General features: G+C 40.8%; 1 long non-coding RNA gene across 1 annotated transcript; it reads right to left on the bottom strand.

The window, feature by feature from the left end:
- Positions 1–11: 11 nt before the first annotated feature.
- Positions 12–6,999, bottom strand: LOC116217096. Its single transcript, XR_004161059.1, has 3 exons — positions 5,073–6,999; positions 1,666–4,397; positions 12–1,538 (listed from the first exon to the last, which is right to left on the bottom strand). It is a non-coding gene; the product is annotated as an uncharacterized LOC116217096 (long non-coding RNA).
- Positions 7,000–8,936: the final 1,937 nt, after the last annotated feature.

Below are 8,936 nucleotides of genomic sequence, written 5' to 3'. Positions count from 1 at the left end.
TCTGGGTCGGAGAGTGGTATGGCTTCGGCTGCTGGGTGGGTCGGTGCTGTGCCACGGACCAGCTCCCGAATAGAGCCCGGGGCATTTGTTCTTATTTCTTAAGCGGGATGGCAAGGAGCTGTGTGCATCGATGGCTGTGATAGGAACCGGCTTCACGGCGCTGCCTTCTAATACTATCTCAGCAATATCCTTTTTATTAGAAAATCTAAAAATAAAGCTGCTTTCAGTAAAGTATATCTCCAGAGCACCTGACCACCACACGCACACACGACTTTTTCTTTGTAGATAGTTTTTCCACTTTTCCATTATCCAAACCGATCATACAGATTAATATCTCTACAGGTCTATTCAAGCCTTTGTTTTTTCCTCAATACAAGTCACGTTAATTACAAATATCACAAGCTTTTGCCTTTGGGACATGGACTCCAGTAAGCTCAAACACGGGAACAGAAGGAAGCATGAGGGCAACTGCAGGGTTGGTACACAGAGCCAGATAGCGGGATGGACTCCACCCAGTGAACATCCAGTGCAGTTGTCACTGCATCCAGGCCTGAGGCAAAGCAGGAGCCCACTGTGCTGCTGGCATAGAACAGCAGTCAGGGGTGTGGGTTTAGGATGCTTTCTGCATCCAGGACTTCTGAAAGGATTAAGGCCTCGTTGGGACTGGCTGCCTGAGAACTTCAGGGAGATGACTGCCAAGGGCACGTGCAGTAGGAAAGACTGGAGTCTCTAAGCCTTAGCAAGCAGTGGAGGATATGGGATGCAAGACTGCAGTGCCTCGATAAGCAACCACCCTTCTCTGCAACCTCCATCCTGCGGATTATTGTTTTATAATGTTTCAGAAACACCACCAGTGTGGCTGAGAAACAGGAAGCTGTTAGGCCATAGCTATTCATGGAGCTTGTTAAATATACCATAACTGGAACAGGGTTTTAGTCAAGTGCCTCTCACAAAGCTGTCCAGTAAGTCACTAACGAGCACATTCGCTCAGTGCCTTCTCATTGAATATAACAAATATCATATATACACTACATCCCGCTGCCCTGATTAATGAGGTTTTAGTGAAGTATGTTCCTGCTAACTTTGTTATTATTGGATCACGCTTAAATTCACTAAAATAAAAAAAAAAAATCAATTTTAGGAATGTTGGACTAAGCAGTATAAAAATACATTTTTATTGAATTTCTACTGGGAAATATTTTCAACTGTTTTCTGTTATTAGAGCAAACCAGGCCAACTTGACATTCATTAATATCTGATGCTACGTTCACATGCGGATCTAAGAAGTAATCCAATTTCCTTTGTTAAGCAAACAAGTAGTACAGTTCTTCCAGCATGGCACAAAACAATCCTATGTATTTGTCACGCATATAAAAGCTTTAACTTGAAAGGAGGGTTTTTCATGTTTGGCTCTAAATTTGCAACTACCAAGCAGCGTTCTGTGCTCAGGAAGAACTTGTTTAAAGTACATATGCTCTCCATGGAGTCAGCTGCAGCTCAAACACTTATTCAGCCTCTTTATACTCCATTGTTCTTTCCTGCACAAGAAAGAAAAGCCACGCAGCTAGAAATAGATATCACTCACAGAGAAATTATTTTTTTTACTGAAACATGCTGTGTTTCATTCAGAGCCATCTATAGATGCATACAAATACGCTTTTTTACCTTAAGCATTCTCGTATTCCTTAGAAGTTTTCATAGTCTTAGCAGCTAACACTATTATGGTTGCAGTACGGAACAGACCTGATAACAAATGGTTACTGTCATCGTAAATTGCAAATACAAAGTGTTCACTGCTTTATTTTGAAAGCCCCATTTGTCATGTCAGGAGATGTTTCAAGCTGTAGGTGTCATTTCATCTTCTAAAACATACAATTTTTATTTTAGTATTTTCAAAGATAACATTACAATTCAATAAGAAGTACAAATCTACCTCCCCCTCTTGATGTAAAATGTTTTCACATGGTTGGGTCAGGATGCAATTTGAGAAGATTCAAGCTGTCCTAAATTTCTGCTAATGAAGTTTGGGATTCTCTGTCCTGTTGCTTCTTTTTTTTTTTTAAATCTAGATGTTAGTTTTTGAAACTGTATTTCTGCAAAATTTATTTCCTGTGCCATTATTTATCATGAGTTAGGAGAACATGCGTATGTTTTTAGCTGCCAAAAGCCCTTTCAGGTCCTTGGGGGTGGTAGGTTTTTGTATGCAATTTTCTATTTTAGTATGGATGCTCATTGATCATAGCTTACTTTTCTTTGCAAATAACTACAGTAGGGGAAATATGCATGATCTTAAAGCTTGTCCCTTGACAGTCAACCTTGGAAAGAACAAACAACTTGAAATCATCAAGGAAAGGAAAGGGCAGAGCTGTCTTGGAAGGACATAAAGACAATTTAGATATTAAAAGGAACTAACAAGATCAGAAGATTAGCCCTAAGCATGCAGAAGGGAGGAAGAATATAAGGGCTACCTGCTATCAACATATTCCTGTCTGGAAGAAGTAATTCATTTTAAAAACTCTTCTAATACAAGAGAACATTTAACAGTGGCTCAAATGAAGGAAGTGTTGCAGAAGGCAGACTGTAAGCGCTGACTTAGAATACCTGAAATGATTAAAGTCTGGTGTGCAGCTGTACTGATTGCAGTCAGATAGTTGTTAGAACTGCTTTCGCATTTTTGCTTTTGCTAAGCATCTGCACATGCTTAGCAAAGGACCATGGCAATACAATGTTAAATAATACAGAAGACTTTGTCAGTAACAGATGCCAGAAAATTTGAAGCAAATTTGAGATGACCAAACATTCACAGTGTTCTTACTGCTTAAAACATTGTCAAATATTTTACAGGATGTCAGGGTATTCCAAGTTACTTAAAGTGTAACATTCAAAATTAGTGTTTTAATAGGTGAAATTAAGCTGAATTACTCAAAATTCTCCCTTGCAAATGTAATCTAATGCATGAGGTATCGTGCAAAGACAGTGCATATGTTAAATCAGACTTGTACACACAGCCTGCTCAGGCAATAACCTGAAGAAAGAGACCTGCACATGTTCCCTATAAAAACAACAAAATATTCAAAATATTTCTACATCTCAAGAAAGAGGAGAAAATATGCTTTTTAGTACAGAATATACTGTCATCCAGAGCAAAAATAAACATTTGAATGATTCAGAATAGTTTCAGTCTAAATAAAGGCATAAAACAAACATTCACTTGCCATTCATTAATAGAATATACATTTTTGTTCTGGAGCTAATCAGACCTTTAATTGCCGAGTCCAAGTTAATAAATTCTCCCCAGTCAGAGTAAATTAGTGTGATTTGGATATAAATTGTATATTATAAGTTACAATTTATGGACTGAATGGAGATGCTTGGCAAATGACAAGGCTTTATAACTTCACCTATCTGATCAGATTGGGGGGGGGAGAGGGGGAAATTACATCTTAATGTTTTGTCAGCATCCATAAAGCTACACACTAATCTTTAAGTTCAGAAATACCACTGAATGTTCCTGTTAATACTTGTCTTACTGCACAATTTGCCAGAAATACGTGCTGGTTAAAACTATGCATTGTTATACAATTCAAAGTTACTCTCTTAAGGAAAGAATTACATTAAATCAATGTCAAGGTTTACACAGCTCCCAAAGGTATTCTATTTCTAGTCTAATTTCCACAATCTAAGTGAAATTAATTTTGTGGTCCCAATTTAGTATTAGGTTTACAGGTCACTTCTGGCACCTACATCCACTGTAAGTAATACATCACACAAACTTCTGACGAGTTAAAGCTGCTGGATTTAAACTGGCAGTGATCAGCAGCTCTTCTCACAGACTACACGGAAAGAAGTGTAGGATCAGAGACTGTAAAGTAATCTTACAAAAACATCTATTAAAATTCTCTTGTGACATATATTAAAAAAGGAGTGGAGTTTAAAAAAAAAAAAAACACCCTTCTGTGGAGTATTACAGCTGCAGGACTGAACCTATTACCAAAACTGCAATTCAGGAAGGGTGGGCCCTTGCACATTTTGTTTAAAGTACCATATTCTCCTTTGATCTCAAACACACACAAAGAAAACAACCATCAGACAAACACATCAGACTTAAGACACCGAAGGGAGGGTCTGGGATTCCTGTTTATGCCAGACCACTCTTACTAACGGCATTTACCTTTCTTCCATTAAGTGCTTACAAACCTGTGCCTGGTGCTGCTCACCCACTCCTGGAGGGGGAATGGACACAAGCAGTTATGTTGCACCTCCTGCTCCTAGCACTCACCTTATAAAACACCTGACATGGGATGGATAACTGTATGTGTGGACAGTAGACAAGAATATGAAGCACAAAGCCATTAATAGCTGTTTTATTGGAATGAAACATGGCACAATCTTCCATCCTTTGAAAAGACAAGATTTTTAGCTGCATTTTCCTTATCACAAAAATGTCTTTTTTCAATTTCAGTGTACTAAATATCCATATTAACAGCAGGAGACAACCAATTGATTATACACGGTAAGCGTTGAGAACAACTGTACAATAAACAGTGAATAAAAGAGAACAAAATAAAACCTACTTTTGCTGTATAATCGTTCAGTTGCAGCAGCTAGCCTGTATTTTAGACATAACTGATATTTATCGTTATTTATGCAATGTTTTTTCTTACCTCAGATACTGTGTTTTTAACTATGTCATAAAAAAGAAGAACAAAACATCTAAACACCAAGTTGAGTCTGTCTGAAAGCCAACCCATTATTCTATAAACTACTTAAGCACAAAATCATTCTCAAAGAAGAGAAAACAGAACTCGTGTGTTTGCATTTTGTTCTCACAGATCAGCTAACTGTTCCCCCAGATCTCACACTGCCTTCTTTAGCTACATGCAGAGCAGCTCTCAGGTTGCTTCCCCAGTGTATGAGCCATGATTACCTCTGCAGACTCAAGACAGACCCAGGCCTTGCAGTTTTAGTCTCTCATGAAGTAATGACAGTAAGCACTGACCACAAAACACTTAGCACCAAACCATTTAAGACAAAATAGATCTTAAAAACAATAAATCAGTCAACACACTCACCTTTCCTTCTGCACGTCATACCTACCGCTCCAGTGCTGGCAAAAGGAAGGCCCAGCTTCTTCCAGCCTCTCTTGCTAAGTCTTGCTCTGTGTCAAATAATTTCCTTTGTCAGCCTCTGCCAACATCATCCTTCTCTCATTTCTAGTTTCCATCCTGACAAGCCAGCTGCATCCCCTGGAACTGGAGCTATCATCCTGTAATTACCACCTCATGGGTTTAGTCATACAGCTGACACAGGGAACCATTGAATTGCCTTTTATTCCTTCATCAGCTAGCTTCCTATTATGTTAGATCGATACATCCATACAGGAAAGTAATATAAAGTAGTGTAACCCATTCTATCATAGCTTCCTCTCATCAACATGGCCACATACAGTGATCATAAAATTATTACAACTCTGTATTCTTCAGCTATTACTCAACATTGGCTATAGTGACAAAAAAAAAATCAATTCCTTAAAAAAAAAGATTTTTATAAGTAATAAAAAGGACAGACTGTGTGAGATGATTCATGAAAGAATACTTCAGACTCCAGTTTTTGTTGTACTAAGCACAATGCGAAATAAAGATCAATGTGACGAAGGAAGATCTATCACAAGTAAGCCAATCTTCTGTACACTAGTAAGCCATGCTAAAAAGCCTTCTAATCCTTTCTATCTGACAGTGCCTGCTGTTTCCAGCCCCACAGTGTTATTTCATTCAGACTGACAGCAAAATCTTTCTACAGCCAAGCCTCATCACCTCATTTTCATGTCTCCTCAGTCTGTACACTAATTCATAGAGCTCCCCAAGTCCTGCACGTCATTTTTGAACTCAGCAGCCATGAAATCAACCAGGTATACACAAATCCTCCCAGAAAGAAACATGCAAAGAACTTAATACCCACCCCAAAAATCACTGAGTAAAATTTTCATCCTGAACAAAGCAGATACATCTGCTGGGCCTTTAAGGCATATTGTAGCTGTTCCTCAGTGCTACTCAAATTACTAGACACAAGCAGATCTGTCTTCAAGGCCTCCATTTACAGTAAGGTTATGTGTTTATGGTCAAATAATGGCCTGCAAATTGTATAAAAGTAACAGAAGGAAATAACTTTTCACTAGAGTGTCACTGTATGAGGGGCGGAAGAGAACTGGTTAGTTATGGATATAGTGAAGACAAGTACAAGCAGTTCCTACCCCTCCTCCCTCCTACCATCCCTTAGAGCACAGAGAGATTTTTTTCTTTTTCTTTTTCTTAAACAATGTGCAGCTTGTTCTCACAATGCATTTCAGAATCGTGTTCATACTGCTACCTACTCAGGTTCACCAAAAATAGCCAAGGGCTTATTCCAGCAACTAGTGATAATACTGAAAAAGACTACCTATAATCGTGTGTCAAGTCAGGTGGATGGGGCCAGGCTCTTAGTGGTGCCAAGCAGGAGGACAAGGGGCAATGGGCACAAACAAGGACATAGACAGTTTCATACAAACTGTTTGAGTGACAGAGCACTGGGACAGGCTGCCCAGAGAGGTGGTAGAGTCCCCTTCTCTGGAGATACACAAAATCCACTCAGATGCTTTCCTATGCAACCAACTTACTCCAGGAAATCTGCTTTAGTAGGGAGATGGACCTCCAGAGGTCCCTTCCAATCTCTATGATTCTGTCTATTTTCTATTTCTTTAAATTCCGAAATGCAAGCCAAATGAGATGGCTGGGTCACTCTTCATCGTATATTTTATATACGGAAGAACAAAACACTTGAGGCTACTACTGGAGCAAAATGACATCTGGTAAGACGAACTTGGAGTCAAGCAACTGACCAAATTACAATAATGACCACTTTTGCCCCTTGCTAATACCAAGGCTGGTAAGCAGTACATCAATCCTTTGAACAGATTAAAGAAGCTCGAGGAATATTTGCTTTATATTAAAGTGATTACTTCTTACTAACCACTAGCTCTGGTGACCCTTTCAGCTGCTAGGAATTGCCAAGGGTTAGGGCCTTGCTTTGTTTCTGATGTGAGCAGCTGGAATGGAGGCTGTGGAAGAACAGCAGCATAAACTCTGTCCAAATCCTGGATGTCTCTTTTGTCCTGAGGCAATGACACAAACCATATGGAGTTTCCTGCGGCAGCATCTAAAAATGGAGAAGATTATTAGGTCATTTAACACCTCTTCTAGCCAGGCATGAGACCAAAGGTTTCTAAAATGAAATACTCAAACTCTCATTAAATGTAGTCACTACTCATTAAAAGAAACTAGGTTAATATTCTTATGAAAGGCATTCCTCATGCTACATAATTTCTCACTGCCTCACTGAAGGACATATCTGGAAATATTTTGCAACGCAATTCAGCTGGCTTCTGCTGCCCGCTGACTTTTATTTGTCAGAGTATTCTGAAATCACTCCTATTTATAGTTTTGAAAATGAGGTGTTGGCAGCAAACCAAAAATGTTTAGGCCCAAATTGTGACCTTCCATTAAACTGCTATGATCTGATTTAGGTAAACAGAATCTCCCTCATGCTGTTACTGCAAGGAGAGGTGGGTGGAGAACTGCCCATTTCAACACACCCAGAGCTGCCTATCTGTCCTTCCATCCATCCTGGCTATACAGCAAGGGCTCCCCTCCACCCCACAAAGCGTGCATCCTGTTAACCCTACCTCTCCCAGAACTGTGTTCCTCCCGCTCACTGCAAGCAGAGAAGGCCAAGGACTCCTCTAGGCAGTGGGTGAGGAAATGTACTTATTTGTACTTGTCTGGAGATCTTAAAAAGTATGCAATTAGGTGGGCTCTGCTTGTGCCAGGGTGACACTGGTTTTGGCCTGCAAGGTCCTGCAGGTCTAACTTTCATTTACAGCAATGTCACTCCTACCCTTGCAGTAGTATGAACGTAGCAGGATTTCATGTAAACATAAGCTGGGACAAATATATTTCGGATGCATGCTGCCTGCTATATGCATGTAATCAACTGCCAGAGTTGGAAAGCCTGAATGAAAGGAGCGAAAGAGCGTTGATATTTGGCCGCAGAAGGATGCGTAACAAATGCAAAATGTGGACTCAACATGGACTCATTCTTCTGGGTTATTTTGATGGAGACGTTGCAGGACAGCAGAGAGCCTCATATGTGCAACATCAGCATTCTCATCACCACCGTTTATCAAATAATATATATTCATTTCCCATGGAAGCCTCCCAGGAAACGTTAAGCCCATCTTCCTAAAACTCATTCCACCATACTTAATAGTTTTCACTTAATTATTTAATGGCATTTACTCCTCTGCCTCGGACTCCCTGAGCCCAGTACCCTCCCACTAACAGGGATGAAGCTCACAGTGCGCTCCAGGGCGGAAATATGCAAAGAAAGTGCTTTCTTCAGGGCTCCCCGTGCACAAAGTTGGCATCAGGAAGATTACATTTTCCCTGCTCCATTCTAACCAATGGCAGCCGACCTTCGAACAGAGACAGAAACACACCAAATCCATTTCCCATGGTTAAAAAAAACGCGTTTAAGCCTCGTTTCATGCTACAAGCAGCTAAAGGCAATATTTACATGCAAATAAAGGAGTAACGATGTTTATACCGCCGATTACGGCTAGCAAAACATAAGACTTTTAAAATAAACGAAAGCAAGGGAAGCCTGAGCCCGGTTGTCCCTCGCTTTCCTTTCCCCCCAGGCCGCGCACCTGAGCCGCTCGCGGCCAACTCACCTCACAACGCGGCTGCTGCCAGAGGACGAGCGCCCCGCGCCCCTCCAGCCCGCCCCCATCCCCCACCTCCTCCCGCCCGACGGCTGCTCTCTGCCACGCGCGGTATTTATTTACTTCAGCCCTCCGTTCTCGCCGCGCGCCGCGAGGGGGCGCCATACGGAGCGGCGGCCCT

The sequence above is a fragment of the Meleagris gallopavo genome, chromosome 12 (assembly GCF_000146605.3).
Source record: "Meleagris gallopavo isolate NT-WF06-2002-E0010 breed Aviagen turkey brand Nicholas breeding stock chromosome 12, Turkey_5.1, whole genome shotgun sequence".
Lineage (NCBI taxonomy): Eukaryota > Metazoa > Chordata > Aves > Galliformes > Phasianidae > Meleagris > Meleagris gallopavo.
This window is presented reverse-complemented; position numbering and strand designations above follow the sequence as displayed.